The sequence below is a fragment of the Ambystoma mexicanum genome, chromosome 8, assembly GCF_040938575.1.
Source record: "Ambystoma mexicanum isolate Mex_15411 chromosome 8, UKY_AmexF1_1, whole genome shotgun sequence".
In the NCBI taxonomy this organism is placed as follows: Eukaryota; Metazoa; Chordata; class Amphibia; order Caudata; family Ambystomatidae; genus Ambystoma; species Ambystoma mexicanum.
Window position 1 is genome coordinate 1,006,953,882 of NC_090929.1, and position 23,507 is coordinate 1,006,977,388.

Below are 23,507 nucleotides of genomic sequence, written 5' to 3' on the forward strand. Positions count from 1 at the left end.
ACATATTTTTTGTTCAAACTTCAATGTGTAGTATCATCTCATTGGTTTCATGCATATCATGATATGGGTTTTGAGATTCACTGACACCCATTGGGTGTATGTGAGGGACATGTGTTCATTTCCAAACTTGCAATTGGGGTTCTATCATGTTATTGCCATTTCTAAGTGGGTGGATGCAATACTCGGTGGGTGTTTGGCATTTGGAGGCTGACCATAGGGACAATCTAGATTGTGATGACATGTTGGCTGGGCGACATGAGTTGGGTCCTGGTGGAGGGTGCCCCACAGTGCTGGGGGGTGGGGGTGCAGAGGAACATGAGTTGGACATGAGTTGGGGGCCTGCTGGCAGGTGCCCCACAGTGCTGGGTGGTGGGGGTGCAGGGGAACATGAGTTGGGGGCCTGCTGGCAGGTGCCCCACAGTGCTGGGGGGTGGGGGTGCAGGGGGACATGAGTTGGGGGCCTGGTGGAGGGTGCCCCACAGTGCTTGGGGGTGGGGGTGCAGGGGAACATGAGTTGGGGGCCTGCTGGCAGGTGCCTCACAGTGCTGGGGGTGCAGGGGAACATGAGTTGGGGCCTGGTGGAGGGTGCCCCACAGTGTTGGGGGGTGGGGGTGCAGGGGGACATGAGTGGGGGTGCAGGCTAGTCCACCGTGGTGTGGGCTGCCTGCAGGGGCCGTGGAGGTTGTGGAGCGAACACCTGGGAGGACCCACACGGCCAATTCACGAGTAGTACTCCACGCGCACCCCAAGATACACGTACCCAGGACATTCGCATGTGGAACTTCCAGCACACCCCTGAAATACACGTACCCTGCTGATATCGCGTGTGAAACTTCCCGCGCACCCCGAGATACACGTACCCAGGACATTCGCGTGTGGAACTTCCAGCGCACCCCTGAAATACACGTACCCTGCTGATATCGCGTGTGAAACTTCCCGCGCACCCCAAGATACACGTACCCAGGACATTCGCGTGTTGAACTTTCAGCGCACCCCTGAAATACACGTACCCTGCTGATATCGCGTGTGAAACTTCCCGCGCACCCCAAGATACACGTACACAGGACATTCGCGTGTGGAACTTCCAGCGCACCCCTGAAATACACGTACCCTGCTGATATCGCGTGTGAAACTTCCCGCGCACCCCAAGATACACGTACCCAGAACATTCACGTGTGGAACTTTCAGCGCACCCCTGATATACACGTACCCTGATGGAATCGCGTGTGAAACATCCCGCGCACCCCAAGATACACGTACACAGGACATTCGCGTGTGAAACTTCCCGCGCACCCCTGAAATACACGTACCACGCTCGCACAGGGCCAATCGTGTGTGAAACTTCCAGCGCACCCCAGTAATACAGGTACCCTGCTGAATTCACGTGTGTATGTTTCTGTGCACCCCGAAATACACGTACCCAGGACATTCGCGTGTGGAACTTCCAGCGCACCCCTGATATACACGTACCCTGATGGAATCGCGTGTGAAACTTCCCGCGCACCCCTGAAATACACGTACCACGCTCGCACAGGGCCAATCGCGTGTGAAACTTCCCGCGCACCCCTGAAATACACGTTCCCAGCTGAAATAACGTGAGGAACTTCCCGCGCACCCCAGTGATACACGTACCCCGCTTGCCGTGCTGGCACAGGGTAAGCGCAGCCCTTTGCGCTGGATTGGGGATTTTGATGCCTTTTCCCTGTGCAAGGGGCGTTCTTGGGGGCGTAACTGGCACTGCTGCAGGGTCGCTGCGCCACTGTGCGCCACGGCTGGTTTTGGTGGCTGGAATCCATGAATACGATGTGCGCGGAAATGTATTTTGGCGCATGCGGCTGGCCCAGGGATTCGCACGCGCACACTGTGCGCCAGCCGCGTGCGCCACTTGTGCGCTGGATTCTATGAATTACCCCCTTTGTGTCTAACTGAACAGAACTTGGTTGAATCAGAACTTTTCCAAGGGTATTCCTGAATTGATCCAGGGGAAGGGAGCCCAACACTGGTCACAAGGGGTACTTTCTAAAAACTATACGTTTGAACTTTTGTACTGTTTTGTTGAACTGAAGTCAGACAAATATTTCTTGTAAGCTTTTGTTGTATGTACTGGTCTGAAAGTCAGAGACTTTTTGGACACTAGGTGATCTTCCTTTAGTTTTCATTTGCTAGGTATGGATATTCTCGTTAGGATAGGGCAATGTAGGCATTTATATCACCCCTTTTTATTTTTATAAATGGCAAACATTGAGAAAACGATACATTTGTGTTTGTCTCACATTTCTGACTCCTCACAATAGGCGCCTGCATCTGATGGCCTCAATTCTGATTTCTACAAACATTATGAATGTATTGTGGGCCCTCAAGTTGTAACGGTGTGGGAGGAATCCTTGGAGGCACAAATACTTCCAGCATCCATGCGTGAGGCAGTTAGTATTGTCCATTTGAAGCCGGGTAAAACACCAGAAGATTGTGGATCATACAGACCATTATCTCTGATCAGTACCAACATTAAGATATTCGCCAAAAAACTGGCAGTGATGGGGTACATTATTCACCCCACACCATTCGGCTTAATACTTGGCCACTCGACGGCACTCAGTTTACAGAGACCATTTAATTAAATGGCACAAGTTGACGCCAAAATACATGTAATTGCTGCTACCTTAGACATGCAAAAAGACTTTCACTCTGCGCCCTGGCAATATGTGTATGCAGTGCTTACTCGGTGTGTATTTAGGCTCAAGTGTGGATCTTTTATCTGACTAATGTACTCCTCACCAACGGCCTGCGTCTGCACTAATGGAGTAAGGTATGACCCGTACAATATTGAAAGTGTTACGAGAAGGGGCTGCCCTTTATTCTCCATACTCTTTGGTATCATTATTTAACTGCTTTCTGACCTGATTAGAAACAAGCACTCCCTTAGGGGGGGGATAGCGGTCACACCAGATATAATTGCCATGTATGCCGATGATGTTTTTCTTCGTTATTAGAAACCCCCAAGTTAACTTTGAACCAATAATGAGGGACGTAGCAAGATTTGGGGATTTGTTAGGACTACTCATTAACTGCAGGAAAGCAGAACTCTTCTCTGACTTCTGTGAACTTAGCGCTGCTTAACACACTAGACTTTGCAGTATCACTGTACAATATCACATACTTGGGCATCATTATCTCCAGGGAGGTGGACCATCTTTACACCAATAACTTGGGTAATTATTTTACACAAATGGGTACTAAATTGCATAAGTGGGCTTGGCTTCCTCTTTCATTGGCGGGTGAAATAGTATTCTTAAAGATGGTGGTGCTCCCGAAATTATTGTACCACTTTCAGAACGTACCAATATGGCCAGGGCGAACACATTTTAAAGGACTTAGATGCATTGATTCAGAGGTATATGTGGCACAACAAGGCTTAGTGTGTTGATTAAACACAACTAACATTTTACACATACCTCTACACATGCAGGCTCTTTAAGGTCTACACCTCTCGAGCCAACAACTACTTCAACAAACCATGTGTAGGCATGAAAACACGTTTTATATTATTTTACTAGCACTAATCTGCAACTAAAATCAATGCAAAAATATTTCTGTTTCATTTTATGTGATTGTATCATAACATTCTACACAGTAAACGTATCTTTTTTTCAAGTATATTGCACTTACCTGCTTTGCATTTTGCATGAGCACCTCAATAATTCAAGCTTTATTCTTTTACCAGTTTATTTATTTCTTGAAACGACACACTGATTTAACATATGGCGCTGATTTTGCTCTTGACCTAAATTGTATTTTGGGGGCCGCTTAGGTTTACACTTACCCAGAAATAGGTCCCCTCTGGGCAATTATTGTGATTTGCACTGCAAAGAGCAAGAGCGAAGTGTAAAGCGACAGAGGGAACATCTTTACTCCTCGCTTTTGCACTCTGCATTGCAGAGTACACGCCCCCTACCATGTACAGCATTTACAATGATTTCCTATGGAATCCGTCGGTATCTTGCTGGTGCATTAAGCAGGGCGATTCCATGGGACATTATTGGTTTTACACCAGCATGAAAACGTCATACTGGCGTGAAACTAAGTTGTATTTGAAGGTGGAGTGTACAAGGGAAGCAGAAACGTACCTCCCGTTCTGCCCTCACCACCCACCTTAAAAAACAATGAAAATTACCCACAGCATTAATGGACCATTAAAGCGTACATGGTCCTCAATGTATTAGGGGTTACATCTGTGTCTCAAAATAGGAGAATCCTGGACAATGTAGGCCCTGGGAATAGAAAGTCACTGCTAAAGAAGCCTTGAAGACTGAAAGCAGGGTTCGGAGAAGAGAGTGTGGGCAAGAATTATCTCACTTGCCAGCCAATTAACCACTGTGGTTATTTAGTTTTATGAAACTTATATGCTACAAGCAATGTCCAGGTATTCCTGTGTCTGGTACCTTGAGTGATGCAGGAGTTTTACATTGGTGAATAGTAGAGCGGTGAGAGACATTTTCAACCCAACAGCTATGTATTGGACACTTTTACTCCCTAAAAATAGACAAACACTGGCACAGAAAAAAAATTGTGTGTAACAATACTCCAATAAAAAATAGGAAATGAACACATGGGAGCTTGTGCCTCTCCTTGCACCCACAGAGCTCCATGGGGATGTTTGGAACAGTAGTGCACGTCGTACCACAGGAAGAAACTATCGTTACTGCACGAGCAAAAGAGGCAAAGACATATCTTTTACTGTGCATTAATAACTAGGTGCAAAAACAGATTTATTACAAAAACATTCCTTTTTTACAATTAAAAACATACTTTTCCTTGTTTGGGACTTCAAATGAGTATTAATCCCTTTCTGCATCATAGTGGTGCAGGTGGGGTTGGTTATATCACTTCCAGTGGTAGATATTTATGTGATGTTCTTTGGGGAAATGTTGATTTTTTTTTTCTTTTTGCAATTTTCAGGTATTTACTGTTATCATTGCAATTGGTGCTATCATGCTGTGCATCCTTGGATGTAGGTTGTATGTTCAGTAATGCTCAATCTAATTGCCACTGTTCCTACTTCCGCACGAAGGGAGGTTGCCGTGTGGGTGTGTTCAAATTATAGTGCTAAGCTCACTTATGCTTGTAATAATTGCAGGTGGGTGTGTGTGTGTTATGTATTATGGCTGTGTTCCTTTGCTATTATGTCAGTACAACATTTGTTCTGCGTGAGTGTGCATATGTGTCACGCGGCTTCAATGTGGAGCTTACTGGCCTGTCACGTAGAGTTGCATGGATTTGTCAGGTTTTGATATGTACTGTAATCTTTTGTATCAATTTGCAAAGGGGCAGTAGTTTCTGTGTTTCTGTGGCCCTTTAAGGTTTGTATGAAATAAGAATGGACTACACATTTCTGCCAATCCATAAGAATTAGGCTATGGTTAGTATTTTCGTTGATTGGTGGGGCAGTGAGTGGTGTTGCTGCTTTCTTCTCTATTGATTTCACTGAAGGTTTACTTTATGTTGTTGCTGGATGCTTCCATCCTCGCAGTATTGTGCGGCTTGTGGTTAATTTTTTTAAGGGTTGCCAGTTCCTAGGTGGTTACGTTTTGTTTTTGTGCCCTGGAGCATGGTATATGAGTGGTATTTTTTGTTTCTCTTCGGTATTTTGTGGTTGGGCTTAATGGCTGCCGGAATTCTGCCTGAGTTCCAGTCGTTAGGTGGTGTTTTCTGTTTGGGATCTGCATGCCTGTGTAGATGGATGCCATTACTTCAGTGTGTTTGCCCTGTGCCTCTTGCAGTTCAAATGTTGTGTGGAGGCTTTAGTTGGTGATTGGTTGTTGTTGGCATATTATTGTTGTAGATTGGAGTTGGTTGTCCATACAGCAATCGCGGTCCAAATTGTCTGCAGTGCTTTGTGGAAGGAGTGAACATGTTAGTAGTTGAGAGCAGAATATTTGATTTGTGCTTTTATATTCACTTAGACACGCCAGTTTGAGTGTGTTTCCACTGTTCCCACTTTTCTCTGGCGTTTCAATAGCTTGGGAGATGGGTTTTAATCTGTAATCCTGGTGCTTCATGTTTCTGTAAGGTTGTAGTGATGGCCTGTATGTTGCTGGGGAATGTTGAGTGAATGATGGGTGCAAGCTGCAGAGTGTTCTATGCATGAAAGGGGGAGTGAGGCGGAGTACGCAATGAATGTGTCAGTGTGTTGCTCACTCAAGCCTTTTATTCTGGACTTTACTTACCTGTAACTATCAAGAAATATAGCAAATTTACTTTTCTACAATTGTGTCCTGGCTTTTCGATTTGAGGAATGAACAACTTCCGCCGAATAAAAACAGTTGTGCTATGCCAAACTCATGCATACATACAAAAATCTAAAGCAGAATTGGTTCATCATCTGGATGAGGTTCTCTGTGGACAACCGGAGACAGGGGCCTATGCTCATATCAGATCTCCACCCCCACTCCCCTCTTTTTGAGTTTGGCGGTATTAGCATGGAATGCAAGCCTCATAGAAAGCCCAGTTACTTGGACTGTCAATTAAAGGTGTTAGGGGATCATGTTTAACATATACTAATGATATTCTCAAACTTCAGATACCAAAAGTCAGAAGGGAGAAGAACAGCAAACAGATTGTCCAAGTCCCTGTGGTGAGAAAGTCATTTATGAATCCCTTGTCCAACCTTGCTAAATACTAGAGATTTATATGTATTGCTGGAAGGGTTTCTTTTTTTAAATTATCAAACTGTGCAGCTCTCCCTTATTGCCTATGTGCTAGATTCATACTTCGAAGAATAGGCTGAATAAATATTAGTTGTGTGGTTACAATTAACACCAGTTGGCATGACACGCCATATTTGTATCATGTTATGGACAAAAGTAACATCCTTACATAGTATGCTGAGTGCATGGGAAAGTGTCTCTTAATATTTGCAGGCACGTTCATAGAAGAATGTTCCAAACTTCACTGCAATTACAATGGAGAAAGAAGCGATGCACCCACTGGGTCAATCCGCTGCTGTCGCTCTAGGCAGCTGCTTTGACATGCCTTAGACACCTGCCCCACAGTGACTCTTTATTAACTGATACCACCTGTAATTACTTCTACCTATGCAATATATTTACTTTTCTAGTGATTAGTTGCATGGAGAAATGGCCCTAGTTTAAAACCCTCAACAAAAAAATGTAACCCCATAATTTGGTCAAGAAATGGGTTGGTGTTAATCTGGATATTCTGATTTAGTCAAAAGAATATATAAAGAAATTCTAAACACGCAGCGTGTTTATAGAACAGGAAAATGGAACTACTTCAGGCTCACTACTGTTGTCATTCCAATTTGCACAGACACACACACACATACATTTATTAAAAACAATATCATTAAATGTAAACAGCTGTTCTATACAAAATTGGATCTTCTAATATGTCATAGTAGAGACACAAATTGACTTTTACTGTTAGATTAAAAAAGGTAAAGCAAAACATTTGAAGTTGTACCGTTTTTTCTTAAGCCATTGACACGTATTGGCATGAGTGAAAAGCATTTGCTCCAAGTGTGGTTCTCGGGTTCTTGGGCTGATTAAAATCTAAAATATTGGACATTATCTGTGACAAACTATTGGTCACGAGATTGGGCCTAGTTACCAAAATACGATGTTGAACGATGTTGAATTGGTTGCACATAACTTTAAAGGATTGGGTTCATGAATTATCTTCATTTTTGGAATACTGGGATGGCAGTGACTAACCCTCTAACTCTTCTCAAGGAAGCAGGTTTACACTCACAACTCACCAATTGCACGTAATCATTAAGGAATAGATGTCAATAACTTTATTGTGTGTCAGATTACAGTCACAAAGGCTTGTCATTCCACATTTCACTTTGAGACATGGTAGGCCCCCAGAGATCCACAATTACTGGATAAAAGCCTTATCATGGTGAAACTACACAGGGTTTCAATTTAATTTATCAATTACAAAGCACATCTGTGCCTTGTGTTAGATTACCTCTTTCTGTGAACTAGATTGTAAACAAGGTTCCGCAAAATACTTTTAATTGCGGTCTGAGATTTAATAATTCTTAAGACATTGATCTAGATAATTTGCAGTCATTGTACTTACTTTTGCTTAGTCTTTCAGGAGGTTGTCTACATGCTCCAAAAATCCCTATCAAGTAGTCTGGTGCATTGGGGGGCATTAGCGAGCCCAGCCAAATGGGCCGCTGGTCTGTGAGCTTCTGAGAAGCCCTGCAGATTCGAACAAAATCCAGGTGACATTTCACTCGCTGCATGTAAATCAAACAGCTGGCGTGGTGTGTGAGCAGGACGCGGTCACCTGTGAAAACTCTGGTGGAAAACCGCACTGTGGCAGCCGAGAATGGAGCAGGCAGTTGGTGGCACCTTAAGACCCCGACCTGGCCTGCCTGGGCTGGTACAGGGATGCTACGGCCCGTTGCGGGGGGTGGAGCAAAACTGCCCGTGGTGACTTCTGAGTACCGGAGGATGAAAGAAGGGCGAAGGAACACAACCCGGTGATGCAGTAGCAGCGGAGATCCAGCCATCCTGGTCCAAGCGAGGACTTGAAGCCGGGCCACAGGAAGTGTGCAGTAATTATCTCTAAGCACCGGAGCGATCGAACTCGAGGGAGGAGGAGGACTCAACCCTGAAGCGAGGAGCGCACCCAGACACCAACACACTGTTAACTTGTGGCTGGGCACACTTGCAGGCTGATGTGTGCCCACCGGAGAGGCGCTCTGGACAGAAGGCCTGCTCCTGGATTCCCCCTGCCACCCACTCATCCCCCTCTTGACTGAAATAACCTGGGGAGGGCAGAAAGCCCCTTTTGAGGGACAGCTCCTGTCTGGATAGAAAGGATTGAACCCGGACACCTCTACGCATCTACAAGGGGTGTGGGGAGGGGAGGGCGAGCTATATCCCGTACAGAGATATGGGCACAATCAGACCAGACCCACACAGGGGGTCGCTTCATTGCAACAGAACTGGCCCATAATAAGGCCCCTGCACACCTCAAGAAAGGCACCACCGACTACGCTTGCCTCATGCTTGCATGCCCCAACCTCCTGGCATAAGTAAATAAACTCTTAACACATAGTCACACGCTGTGAGGGGTAGCATCCCCCCAACTCCTGAAGGTGAGGACTGGGTAGGGCCATATTCCTCCGGACAGTGCTCAGGAGGGGGCACACCAAGATTCAGTGAAGAAAAGGGTACGGCAACAAACCACATGTTAAAATCCCAACAAAACAGGCAAACAGCAATCTAAGCTGCACTTCGAGGTTCCTGGGACAGTTAAACACCTGACCTTGGCGGAAGATTCACCGAATTACGCTGAGAATTCTACAGGGCTGGAACCGGGAGGAGCACTTAATGACATTAAAACAATGCTTGGTCAAGTGTAGGCAAACATTCAGTCACTAGACGGCAAATGGACACCTTGCCTTTCAAAGTAGACCACATGCAAGTGCGTCTGGATAAACACGGAGAAAGACTGGAGGAAGTAGACGGCTGGGTATATACTGTCGAGGATACATCCCACACTGCCACAAGTGACCTTACCCTGGTCAAGAGAGCGATTAAGGAGTTGAAGGACAAGCAAGACGACCTAGATTCTCGGTCTCGTAGAAATAATCAAAGAATCATCGGGGAGCCCGAATCTGCATATGAACGAAACATGAAGACATTGGTAGAAGGCTTACTGAGGGACATTTTCGGGAAGGAGGAGTTCTCAGCAGTATTTATTATGGAGAGGGCCCACTGTATCCCAAGTGGAAGTGGGCCAATATATAGGGCCCCAGCACAACCAATAATCCCTAGGCTACTAAACTACCGGGACAGGGACAAGGCCCTTCGGAGAGCAAGAGAGAAAAATTCACTTGCATATCATGGCGCATCGATCCTCCTCGTCCTAGACTTTTCGGATAAGGCGCAGTTGTCCAGGAATACTTTAATTGATGTGAAAAAGAGACTCAGCGACAGCAATATTAAATATGCAATGCTGCTTCCTGCCAAACTGAGGGTGGAACATGATGGATGCGTGCTCCTCTTTCATACTCTGGAGGAGGCAAACACATTTTTGGAACTTCTGCCCAATGCACCACCCGCCGAAGGAATCATGAGAATGGTGCTGCTGCCTAATGACATGGGCAGTTTGAGATCCCGAAGTTACCGGATAAAATGCCCACATAAAAAGAGGCAGTCAGAGTCATACAAGATGAATAGGGGCTCTGAGGGTAACTGGGCCCTAGTGTTCCATCATAATGTAGGAGCTAATGGTTGATGGGGAAGGGAGGTGGGTGGAGGGGGACCGGCTGGTTGGGGTTGCTGGTGGTTGTGAGGGGGGGCAGGCAGAGGGTGTTGGGGAAGCCTGCAGGTTTGGGTGGCTAGCAGGAGTTGTAGGTTTTTGTTTTTTTTTGTAGGTTAATGTTGAAGGCACACAGGAAAGTCATGAACCTTTTTTACTGACAGAGCACAGGACCCTCACAGGGTTGCGGTCAATGTCAATAAAGCAATATGCAGTCACAAAGTTGATTAAAATAATGAATGGCTGGGTCACTTAGGTGTATCACATGGAATGTTTGGGGTCTGAATTGCCCGTCTAAAGGTTGTAGGGTATTGTTGTATATGCAAAGGCACCATGTAGAAGTGGCCTTCCTACAAGAGACATATCTAATGCCCGGGGGGGAATCGAAATTTGGGTGAAACTGGGGGTGCCACCGCTACTACTCATCCTACTCCTTATATTCAAGAAGAGTGGGTATTCTCATACACAGCTCTGTCGGGTTCCGCCAGAATACTATGGTCAAGGACCGGGAGGGGAGAGCCCTGCTAGTACAAGGAGTTATACAGGGTCATATATAAACAGTGACAAATGATTACATCCCAATCAAGACTCTGTGGAGACCCTATAATGGATCGGTCGTCAATTAGAAGAACTACCTGGTGGGGAGATAATCTGAGCTGGGGAATTTAACGCGGTTATGGAGCCTGACCGAGACCACACCGGGGGGGCTTAGTGATCTGCACCAAAAGCAACACATACATTACAGGACATATGTTGGGCGTGGGAGGTTCAAGGTGTCTGAAAAGCAAGAAATCAGTAATTATTAGAATACAGGTTTCAATCCTCTGTCCACAATTCAGTGTCCCACCTAGATTACTTCCTGGTCTCACTCACTGATGGGGAGGGCATCCAAGATCTCTATCCTTGCATTCACCCTCTCAGATCATGCCCCGGTGCTACTGACCATTATTTTAGTGTGTCAAGAAAAGGGGAGGACTCCCTGGGTGTTCAAGAGTGACGGATTGACAGATGGGGTTTTCAGAGAGGTGTTCACAACAGCCATAGACACCTTTTTTAAATTAAAGTAGGATCCGTGGAATCACACACAACCCTGTGGGGAAGTTTTGAATGTGTGATCAGAGGAGAATGCATCTCCAAAGAGGCCGGGGTGCTTAAGCAAATCCGCAGTGAACTCAGAGACACGGAAACCCACATAAGCAGACTACAGTCATAGACACCCATTCCCACACTATCAGAATGAGCGGTGATCAGGGAACAACTGCAGGCGTTTAGTGAATTAGCACACAGGGAAGTGAGATTTCTCTGGGATGGGGCAGCGGTGCGTTAATATGGGGAGCAACAACAGCCAAGGAAGCTATTGGCAAGGGCTGTGAGACCTGAGAATGCTAGAAACCGGGTTCTATCCATTAGGGATGCACAAGCGGGGGCGGGGTGTTCGATTTGCTGATATAGACATTGTTCTATGGTCAATTATATTCGTCCCAAATATGGGTCTCCCAACAAGAGATGAATGACTATCTGGATCAGGTTGCTTTATATATGTGTACGGAAGAGGAGCGGGAGTGATTGGGTCACCCTGTGTCTCTGGAGGATGCTCTGGTGGCCATAAAATTGCTCCTGTTGGGGAAGTCCCCAGGGCCAGATGGGTACACGCAGGGGCATAGGAGACATCAAATCTGGGGGTGGGGGGGCAGGGGACATCTTGGGGACTTTGCTTTATTTTTTATTTTTTTTATTGTGTATTGGTCAAAGAACTCGACTTTTCACACATTTTTATTAAAATAGCAGTACATATTAAATTACAAATATCACTGTATAAAACAAGAGAAAAGAAGAAAAGAAAACAGAAGAAAATTAAAGGATGCAGCAGCAAAGAACATGTCTTTGTATGTTGCATTTCTGGATTTTTTCGTCTGACCATGAGCTCATGGAGAGAGAGGAAATAACAATTACTTCCAGTGGGCCACAGCTAGGACGCCAGCTTGTTAAGAGGCAGATCACCTGTAAGTGGAATTCTGCCAAATAAAGGAGTTGAAGCTTTTTCTACCAACTGCAAGTTTCTACTTTTTTTTGGGGCAAGGGGAGGTGTGTGTCTCTTGGAATGGAAGGGTGTGGGTTTCAAAGAAAGAGGACATCTTGTTTGTACCTCTGAGTAAGCCCTGTAATGGGAGTAGAGGGACCAGGTGTGATGTTGCTACTTTGACTGTCCTCTAGGGGGTCGGGGGGTACAGCAAACAAGGAGGATGAGCGATCGCAAGCCCACCCCCTTATAAGCAATCCCCAGGCCCGCAGCCAGATGTGTCAGACCCGGGGATGCCTAGTGGATGGGGTGTATGTGGACCGAGGGGCGTGGCCAGAGGGGCAGCCTGCTATGTTGGCTGCCCCTCTAGCGCACCAGCGAGGGCCGGGCCAGCCTCTCACGATGAGTCTGGTCCCTCTTATTACATCTCATGCTGGCTTCAGAACCTAGCCTTTCTTTGCCTTTGTTATTCTGAATGCAGAGCTGGACTCTGTTCCTTTCTCGTTTAACATTTGCTTCAAAGCCTGATCTATTTGATTCTCTCATATGTTACTAGGACGGCAGAGCATGGGTCCTCTGCCCTGGACATTATTCAAAGAGCCCGTCTGGCCTTTCTTTGCCTCTCCCTTGTCTCACTGCTTGCTTGCTTAATACATACTCCTTGAAAAGCATTTTGATCACGCCAGGAGATAATTTCCAGCTGTAATTAAGCAATTACCTTTTAGACTTCTGGCTTTAAATAACATTAGTATCACCTGGAAAGCACAGAGGTTGCTCAACAGGGTTCCTGGAGCAAGAGGGGTACCCTACTCGTGGGCTTGGATGATTGGAAGGCATTCAACAGCCATGATTGGGGACGGTCCTATTACTTTTGGTTGTACATACCCTTTGAGGGTGGCCAGACATTGCCTCCTGCTTTAGCCCACTAACAGCTCTGCTTTGCAACTTTATCACACATACCTGTCAGGTGGCAGGTAACTCAATGCTACTAATGTTATCAGCCTCAGAAGTCTAGAATCCTTTGCCACATCAACTAGGGTACAGCCTTGCCACTTGAGACTTACCCATGTCTGAGTCTGCACATGTCGCCCTGTGGGAAAGACGCACACACACACAGAAAGAGCAGAGCACAGTGCCCTTGTGGGTTTTTCACACTTCTTCCTCGGGGTGGGCACAATTCACTCCGCAGAGAAAGTGGCACATGCTGGGCAGCATTCTCCCACTTTGACAATGTCACCCAAAGAGCGAAATTGGCCATTTGAAATACCTCTGTCGACTTATTATTGCACAATCCACACTGATGGGTTTAAGCACCTGCTTAACGCGAGATGGCAATTAAGGGCATTTGCCAATGCACTCAAGAAGCACGGGACACCCTCTTACCAGCAACATGACATGCTCACACATTCTGATCACGAATTGCCATTTATATGGGTTACTGTTAAATGTATTTATTTATTACATGTGTAGCATCACGCAAAACCCCCAAGCATCAAGGCGCAAAGTAAAATGCATGGAGTGGACCACTTCCATTGGTGCACGTTTTTACTTTTCTGCCACAAAATGGAAGATTTTAGCGTAAAAGGCAGGTGAAATCACATTGCTTTTTCACTTTGGAAGAGTGTAAATAACTCGCGCAATTAGCGATTGCTGGTGGAATTGACAATGGCTTCCTCTGGACTCTGCCCGCTTTTACCAGGTTTAATTTCCAAGCAGATCGCAGAGGAATCCCTTTCCTTATTTCCAGCATTAGAATCCATGCTGGCAATAAGGCCGCATTTGTCTGGTGGAGCAGGAAATACAGGGGGTCCTGGTGTGTCCACTCGGCCCTCAAACTCTCCACCCAGAAAATGCATGAAAATCTGGCCAATTAGAAATGGCGACAGTAATAGTATTTTCCACTACTTTTCCTGAATCAATTGACCTGGAAAATGCTGTGTTGCATCGGAAGATGAATGCATTCACTTTGCCTATTATCCCACCGGAAGATTAAACCAGGTGCTGAACACAGGTGTTACATATTCCTTTGCTCAATCTGTACTTGGAGCATTAACTAACTGAGCTACCTTACAAATGATATCTCCTCTGGGGCTTTACCGTCTTAAACCCTTAACTGCCATGGGTTTTCCCCCCAGTGCCAAGGCCTTTTTTGGTGATTTCGGTATGTCGCCATTCAATCCCTTGTAACTTCTTTGTTACATGAGCTATCACGGCCAAAGTTGGCCCCTTTTTTCCCCACATGTAGGCGGCCGTAACACCACCCAGGAATCCTAATTTGCTGTAGGGGGGTGAGAGAAAATAACCAAAAAGGAGAACATTTGTTTTTTTTTCTTCAGAAAATGGCAATAAAATGTTGTACAAAGAACCCTGTGGTGTTTTCCTTGTAAGAGCTAGGAACAAGTGGTTTGCTGTGCTGGATCCACCATTTTCCAGGCTTTCAAGAACAGATTGAGTGGAATCCAAAATAACATATTTTGATACATACATTTCAGAAAAGTAGACAATATTCCACATTTAGGAAGGGGTGATTTGCGCAGGTCAGGCAACAACTATGTAGGGAAAGATTCCATAGTTTGGGGGGAATCGGGAAATTGACAGAAAAAAAACCAAACACAACTTCCGCATATTTCACCCTGGTCTCCCACCGAAACATGCATCCAACAACACATGGCCTACCTTCCCGCGTTCTCACTGGTTTGCCGACCAAAACGGTACCTCACATGTGTGGGTGCACCTACCTGGGTGCAAAGGGAAAAGCCTAAAACACTGGTAACCCCAAGTCTTTTCACACAGCAGCTTTTCAGGAATTTTGCTCATGTGGACAACCTCCAGATTTGGGCCTAGGGTGTCGAAGCCACGAAGGACATCAGGGAACCCCATGCATTTCCGAAAAGAAGACACCCGTGGGAATCCACAGAGGTCTGACTTGCACTAATCGCCCCATCATTTATGACCCACAATCCCTGACAAAGTCTGAAATTTGGTGGAAAAAACACAATTTTCACTTTGTCTGGGATTGTGGGTAATAAATTCTGGGGCGATTCGCGCAAGTCAGACCTTTGTGGATTTCCAGCGGTGTCTTCTTTTCGGAAATGCATGGGGTATCTTATTTTCCTTCGTGGCTTCGACACCCTAGCCCCAAATCTGTAGGTTGTCTCCCCAAACCGCTTGGGGGGTACCAGTGCTTTAGCCTTTTCCCTTTGCGCCCAGGTAGGTGCACCCACACATGTGAGGTACCGTTTATGTCGGGACACCTGTGGGAACGCGGGAAGGTAGGACATGTGGTGTTGGCAGCGTGGTTCGGTGGGAGGCAAGAGGGAAATGTCTGAAAATTGTAGTTTTTTCACAAAATTTCAGACTTTGCCAGGGATTGTGGGTAATACATTCTGGGGCGATTCACGCAAGTCAGACCTCTGTGGATTCCCACGGGTGTCCTCTTTTTGGAAATGCATGGGGTTCCCTGTTTTCCTTGGTGGCTTCGACACCCTAGTCCCAAATCTGTATGTTGTCCACATGAGAAAAATCTGCTCTGCCGAAAGGCTTGGGGTTACCAGTGGGTTCGCCTTTTCCCTTTGCGCCCAGGTAGGTGCATCCACACATGAGGTACCGTTTTTGTTGGGACACCATTTGGAGCGCAGGATGGTAGGACATGTGTTGTTGGCAGCGTGTTTCAGTGGGTGGCAAGAGTGAAATGTCTGAAAATTCTGTTTTTTTCCACCAAATTTCAGAGACATTTCCCTCTTCCCACCCCCCGAAACATGCCGCCAACAACATATGTCCTACCTTCCCGCGTTCCCACCGGTGTCCCGACAAAAGAGGTACCTCACATGTGTGGATGCACCTACCTCGGCACAAAGGGAAAAGGCTAACCCACTGATAACCCCAAGCCTTTCGGAAAAGCAGATTTTGCTCATGTGGACAACCTACAGATTTGGGCCTAGGGTGTCAAAGCCACCAAGGAAAACAGAACCCTATGCATTTCCCAAAAGAAGACACCCGTGGGCACCCCCTTTCCACTAAAAACATCCATGGTGGTTTAGTGACCCCCACACCCACCCAAAACAAGTTATAATTTGTTTTATTTTTGTTTTGCCCCTTTCCTAGGTGTGGCCATCTACCCGCGGGGGGACAAAACATACTGCCCCAGGCTTGGGGAGTGGCTCTGCCAATATTTGCAGTGGCCTCCCCCCCACCCCAAATGGATGGGGGCATCTCATGTACCCCATCCTAGGGGCAGAAATCTGCCCCCAGGGAAGGCTACATAAGGTTCCCCTATCCACTTAGGGTGGGGGGAGAGGGCCACCCCCCTTTCAAACACAAAACATCCTGGTGGTCTAGTGGGCTCCCCACCCAAAACAAGTTATAATATATATATTTTTGTTTGCCCTTCCCTAGGGGCAGATGCGCACATGTGTGTGACCATCTGCCCCCAGGGGGTTGGCAAAACGTACTGTCCCAGGCTTGGGGGGGAGGGGGAGGAGGGGAGGCGTTGCCAATATTTGCAGTGGCCTCTCCCCTCACCCCAAATGGATGGGGGCATCTCATGTACCCCTACCTAGGGGCAGAAATCTGCCGCCAGGGAGGGCTACAGCCATGGATACACGTCCAAACTATATAAGCACTATGCTGCGAAGTTAGCCCCGCAACTACTGCAAATGTACCATCAGAGTCTGAAGGATGGTCATCGTCCGGAAATCCCTGAGGGAGGCAGTGGTAGTGGTGTTGCTTAAGCTAGACAAAAAAGCAGATGACTGTGCCTCCTATTGTCCGATCTCTCTCATCAATGTGGACAACAAAATCTTGGCCAAAATACTGGCATCCAGACTGGCTCTTCTGATGCAGAGGGCAGTAATAGCCCACCTCGTACGGGTTGCGCAAGATGTTTGGGCTGCTATCAGCGGTACCACAAAACGTCCCAGCTGTGGCCGTGCTTTTGGACGCCACGAAAGAATGGCCCTTCATGTTCACAATACTACGCAGAACGGGGATGGGGGAGCAGTTCATGTCACTGGTCTTGTTATTGTACACACTGCCCGTGGCTAATATTAGGGTGAACAACCAATACACCCAAAATATAGCAATGGAAATAGATACCCTGTCACCATTGATATTTGCATTGGAGATAGAGCCACTGCTGGAGGCCATAATGGATCACCATTCACACAGAGGGGTCCAACTGTGCAAACACAGGGTGGTAGTGTCCGTATACGCGGACAATATGGTACTCTTCATCACCAACCCCGAGCACAATCTTGATCCTATTATGCGTGAAATGCTGGCGTTTGGGGATTATTCAGGGCGTCATATTAACACCACCAAATCGGTTCTCTTTCCGATGACGGACAGCACCAAGTGCTATGCAGTTGGATGGGGGTTCCAGTGGCATGAGGTAGACACCCGATACTTAGTGATAAATATTGCTTGAGCCCCCACTACCCTGTACGGGCATAACTATTTGAGGGTGATGGAACAGGCAAAAACGGTGGTAGGACATTGGAGGAATCAACCCCTCAACCTCTACGGATGAATCTCTTTAGTCAATATGGTGCTACTACCACAGTTTCTGTACTGGTTTCTTAACGTCCTGCTGGCTCTCCCTGGAGGGTATTTCCGAGATCTGAGGACCATGGCACTGGGATTTATCTGGGCTGCGGAACAGGCTAGAATATTGTGGGAAAAACATGTTGTGCCACTGAGCGAGGGTGGTCTAGCGCTGCCAGATTTTGAAACTTATTATGATGCAATCAAGCGGGGTTCCTCCTGTACTGGTACGGGAATCAGGAAAACAGAAGGCATGCAGAGGTGGAAAGAGCACTGGCGGCACCATTCCTAATGCGCTCGATTATCCTGATGCCACCCGGCAAAACCTTCAGGGAAAAAAACATGGTGGAACTAACCAAACGGGCATGGCCCGAATAGAGCACAAGCACAAGGTGGAGATAATTTACTCTCTAGACCTGCTGGTCATTCATATACCTGGGATACCAATTACCAGTGAAGCAGGCTATGTTGCTTTAATGAAACAAATGAGGGTGACCTGCTTTCGGGACCTCTTCCCGAATGGCCAATTAATTACAATGGAGGGAATGCGGAACAGAGGGGAACTTAACTTTCTTGATTTTTTTCTTATACTTTAGATTGAGGAATTCGATTAAGCAGACGTTCCCGACCTTCCCCGGAGAACCGCTAGTGGCCCTGATACTTAACAAGATGCTTCGGCGAGACCACACCGTGAGGTTGGTCTCGGTCATATATGGTATGAGCTTTAGTACTAAACTGAAAACAGGCACCTCCTCCCGAGAAAAATGGGAAGTCTCTTTGAAGCGCAACATATCAGAAGATATGTGGAAATACTGTTGTGCACAAACTAAGAGGGTGGCTCTTAATGGGTGGCTCTTAATGCTAGATACAAGTTGATTCACTTATTATACACCAATTCTACTACACACCAGTCTAGTTACACAGATTCTTCCTGGACGCCACGCAGTCTTGTGAGAGATGTGGCGGCACATCCGCTGGTTACCTACACCTTGCATGGAAATCCCTGCAGATACTATGATTCTGGGAAGGAGTCTTTGAGGTACTCAGTGCAATAGCTCGGGAAAGAATAGATCTGGACCCAATAACAGCACTAATGGGTCATACTAGGTCGATCCACAGGGGTAGGAGGAAGTTGATGGGTTTGTTCCTGCTTTTGACTAAAATGAGGGTGGCAATGGTGTGGGGAGGAACCATTTTCCAAAACTAGACCATTGGCACACTGACGTCTGAGCTTTGTAATGATATGGAGACAAGATATAGCAGACTACTGTACCACCGATCCAACCCTGGGGATATCTGGGGCCCATAAGTTCACTACCTACCACTCAATCCCAAAATACGACGAGGACCCTTGATACAGCTCCAGAATAATACCAATGTTGATAATAGTATGGAGACTATCGACCCCCGGGATGTATGTGATGATTCAATGCTGTAATGAAACCTGTGTTACTCATGCACTCTACGAACGGTGACTCAGCACAAGGGAACATGATTTAGGACTGCAAGCTCCTACAAACTGCATACAGGAACAATGCTCTCAGACCTACTGTGTTGTCCCGGTTTTGCTACTGTTTTTTTTATTTTCTGTAATGTTAGCACCGTTGTGCTGGTTATGTTAAAGAACGATCAATAAAAACAAATATTTTAAAAAAGTAATCTCGTTCAGCCACACCAGAGAAATGTCCTTTTATGTAAAACGTCCATCAGCTACTTTCAGATCGGTCCTACTCAACTGTCCTGTCAGACAGGCTCCCTTCTTTTTCTGATTTGCCAAAACTCTCCTCTCGCCCTATGTGTTTGGGTTTAAATTCCACCCCCTCTTTTCCCATTCGCTCTCTCACCTAAGAAGGCTGTTACGTGATTGTCTGTCTTAACATGTGTTTACTTTCTTTCACCATAGGCCCTCCTAGCATCTGACATCATTGAGGTACTCACAATTGTATGAATATATGTTCTGTCCATTCCGCAGCTTATAAAACCCCACTTTCAGGAGTCTCTCATGTAACTTGTGCATCAATTCATCCCATCTCTGTAGGACATAAAGTTGCAAAGTTCCAATTTTAATATTTTACTTTAAAGACATCATTATATGCCAAGGTTTTCATATGTATGAATGAGGCAGAAGGTCACAATTATTTAGATACGCTCAGTTTTGAAAAAAAGGCATTGTAAGGCAGAGCTATAGCATCTAATGTGATTCTGTACTTGGAAAAGATCTAACTTCATTTTAAACATTTAATGCCCCCCACATCAACACCTTCTGAGATTCAATTTCAATTCTTCTGAAACCATTCCCTATTTCCTGGCTCACAAGCGACAGATAAAAATATTTCCATTAGGGCTTGCTTTGAAAGGCCATATGTGCCTATGGCAGGAATGTTACATTTAGTGGCCTGGGGTCAATCGAAGCCAACATATGCTGTTGTGGCAGGTCTTCCAGGCATACTCAGTTTACACTTAAAGGCCATACAGACAAACAAGGAAATCCTGATCTAAAATGTATCCATGTTTCCGGTTAATTTGTGTAATTTGTAAGCAGAGAACATCAGCTCAAGGTATTTATGATGCATCTGTTTTTTCCTTAGAACGTGGGCTGTTCAATTCAATTTACAGAAAGTTACTTTTAAAATGACATGCAAACTTAATTTTTGACTGTGCATACCACAGCCCCTGTAATTGACGTTCTAATATGTACCATCTGCACACATAAACATATATACACTTAGTCTATATATATATATTTATAAAAGAAGAAGTCCTGACTGGCTGACTCATCAATGCCCAGCTCAAATAGTTTAACCTAGGAATGTGAAATTTGGAAAGTACATTGTTTTCATGATGTTGGTAGCAACTAAGGAAGGATTTCTAGAAATTCCATCCCTAAGGGTGTGAAATGGGGGTGAATGTTTTTAGGAGGATACCTAAATGTTAAAAACCAAAGATGTTACAGATGTGAAATTTTTATTTTTTAATAATAATGATTTAGTTTGAAATCAAACTTTACATTTTTATCTGTTAATTACATACTTTTGTTCGTTCAAACAGACTTAAAGGCTTTAAACATAAAACTTAAAACAAACATTCATAATTCATTCGAGTTACTTTTCAACTTGCTTATTCTTAATATTAGCAAATGCAATGCTATAAAAACCCTTCAGATCAAGATCACTCTGTGTCGAAAATGTTCAGCTTTAGTGTTTCCCAAAATTGGATCACTTGCATAACCAATACTTTATCGATTCCCGTGATAATATGTGCCCAACATTCGTTACTGTCCATGTTTCTGTCAGCTTGAGGAAGCATGTTGGCAAATTGTTCCTGTTTATCAGATAATGCTGTACACTCCATGATCAAATGGAACGGAGATTCTGTCTGTCTGTCGCAATTACAAAATCTGCAAAAATTCTAGTCTTTTGTGAATTGATGAGTATGAGCCAGGTATTCGTGACTAGGTAGTACATTCAATCTTAGTTTTAGGTATATATCGCTAATATAGCAATCTGGAAATTGTTTCAAGTATTGAGGCAATTCATTCAGTGTTCTAACATCTAAGTAGGAAAATATATTCATTTTGCACTCGGATTACATTTTTTGTGTATTAATGCAATCATTTCTTTTTATTTTCAATTTTAGTATCTGTGGCCTATTTTGTAGCATTTCTTCTGTTGCATCAATCATTTCCATTTGTATGTAGATTCTTCTTCAAAAATAGAGAAACACGTATTTCACCATTTTCCGAAAATCCAGTTACGAAAGGTGGAAAAGGGGGGGGTATTTTTTGTATTTTTTTTAAGACTACCCATATCTCACAAACAGAAGATGCTAGAAAAGCAAACATTCACAATCTAAATCTTCATGATAAAGTAAGTTTCTGAACTGCTTCTTAAAATTGGTAACAGAGTATCCCGTATTTGAGAGCAACATTGTCGTCCCTTCCGACCGCGGCACAGTCATCAATTCCCTAGCAGACCTCAAATCCAAAATGTACCCTGACATAAAAAATCTAATGGAGAAATCTACAGAATGGTTATGTGAGCGTGCCATTTTAAAGCCAAAGAACAGCATGGCTGTCGTAATCAATAAGATACTTATTAATTCTTTCGGAGGAGTCCAAATGGAGAACAAATTTGTAAACTCACTGGTTCAACGTGAGGACGCAGTCCACAACCCTGTTGAGTCCTTGAACACTTCAAATCCTCCTGGTCTTTCCAAACACAAATTTCTTCGCAAAGCGGGAGCACCTGTGATATTATTGCGGAAGCTCAACCCACATAAGCTCTTTAATGGCACCAGATTACAAGTGAACGCTTTCCACAGAAATGTGATTGAGGCTACGGTGCTAACCAGTTCTGGCCAGGGAGAGTCTGTGTTTATACCACGAATACCACTTATACCTTCAGAATATCCATTTGAATTCAAAAGACTTCAGTTCTCCTTAAAGGTTTGTTTCGCCATGACCATCAACAATTCTCCGGGGCAGACTTTAAAGCTAGCATGGATTGACCTAAGGGAAGACTGCTTCTTACATAGGCAGTTTTATGTGACCTTCTTCCAGAGTGAGCTCACCCAACTCTCTGGTAATCCTGGCACCTTAACAGAGAACCACTATTATACCAAATCCCAAAATACATGCTAGTGAAGCCGTGGGAAACAGCAAGAATATATACAAAATAAACAAGAAAGACAATATTTACTTTGCTTGCATGTATAGAAATCAAATAGTGAAATCGTTATTTTCCACTAGGCCTTAGAATACGATTTCCCCACCCAGCATTGGCAACAATCATACCGAAGCATGGTTTAAGTTCATATATTTTTTTATTTTCATTGAGGCTTACAACATACCATGTTTTCTGATTTTCTGACTATATTATTTTGTCTGTTTCACTACAATGACTTTATATTTCAGTGTAAAGGCACTGTGAATTTGCATTACTTAATGGAAAGCATAGCATTCAATGTGATGCTGGACCAAGGAGGATGTGCCTTTACTACCCTGGTACCCTCATGTGCAATCTGACCTGCTTCTTCAACAGTGGACCGAGATCCACATGAAGATGGCTTTCGGAGCGACACACCACCTTGCCTGCCTCTGTTTGTTCAAGCAGAAGCACCTGGCAATCCTCTGCGACCCAATTAGTCTAGCCTCACAACTACTGAAAAGTCGGCAACAAGCTGGGAGGCAAAGCCGGCTCTAGTTCCAAGGCCCTGTTCCAAGGGTGATGGCCCTGTCTTTCCCTGTCTTGCCGGGCTGGCCGGTTAGGCCGTGCCTCTTTCTTCACGTGTGCCAGCTTCCAGGAGCACCCATGCTACTAGTCGACAATGGAAAAGCTGCCCAGCTGCACACGCACATCCTACAGGTAAGAGGTGCCTTGCCTACTTATCAGTACACTTGGATGCACCACTTAACCTTCTATCAATCTGCTGATCTGTCCCTGACACTGCCATCACAGCCAAGACCACCTGGAAACAGCATGACCAATTTTGCCCCTCTGGGCTTGTCCCTGCATATGGCCTTCACAACATTTGGGTCCATCCTACCCACATGGCTAACTATAACTCCATTGTGGGTGTATGTCTAATGAAGCCCCCGCACCATGAGGCGCGACTTTGCAAGATGTGCTTTACCCTAACTTGACTA